We start from the raw sequence: 584 nt of genomic DNA, 5'->3' as shown, positions 1-584 counted from the left end.
CCCTGAGCTTGCCCCCCCCCTGTTTTTGAAACGTTCCTACGCCTATGGATAGCCAAATACGTAATACCAGTATTTAACGACCGAAATATCAGTGGAAAGATAGACACATACAGCCGCCATGAGCCTCCAGACCACTTAAAACGTGATCAGACAAGAAACGGCAGCGTAAGTAGCCCGAATCAAATTCTATCCCACTTGTCATTTCAACGAGCTCTTGTAACTTATCCGAGCGGGGCGTAGCCAACCTTCAACGTGAACGGATATCCAGGCTCGATGGCGCGGCGTGATCACCAGTCGATGAGCTGGCGTGATCACCAGGAGGGCCGGGCCGGCACCAGTCGATGAGCTGGCGTGATCACCAGGAGGGCCGGCACCAGTCGATGAGCTGGCGTGATCACCAGAAGGGCCGGCACCAGTCGATGAGCTGGCGTGATCACCAGGAGGGCCGGCACCAGTCGATGAGCTGGCGTGATCACCAGGAGGGCCGGCACCAGTCGATGAGCTGGCCCAGCACGTCTGCCACGGACAGCACCGAGACGCCCATTAGCAGGCTGATGTAGCCTCCCATCTCGCTGACCAGGCTG

Source organism: Pollicipes pollicipes, unplaced genomic scaffold (assembly GCF_011947565.3).
Source record: "Pollicipes pollicipes isolate AB1234 unplaced genomic scaffold, Ppol_2.1 Scaffold_4295;HRSCAF=5057_pilon_pilon_pilon, whole genome shotgun sequence".
In the NCBI taxonomy this organism is placed as follows: domain Eukaryota; kingdom Metazoa; phylum Arthropoda; class Thecostraca; order Pollicipedomorpha; family Pollicipedidae; genus Pollicipes; species Pollicipes pollicipes.
The sequence above is the reverse complement of the archived record's forward strand: the minus strand, read 5'-3'. Positions refer to the sequence as shown.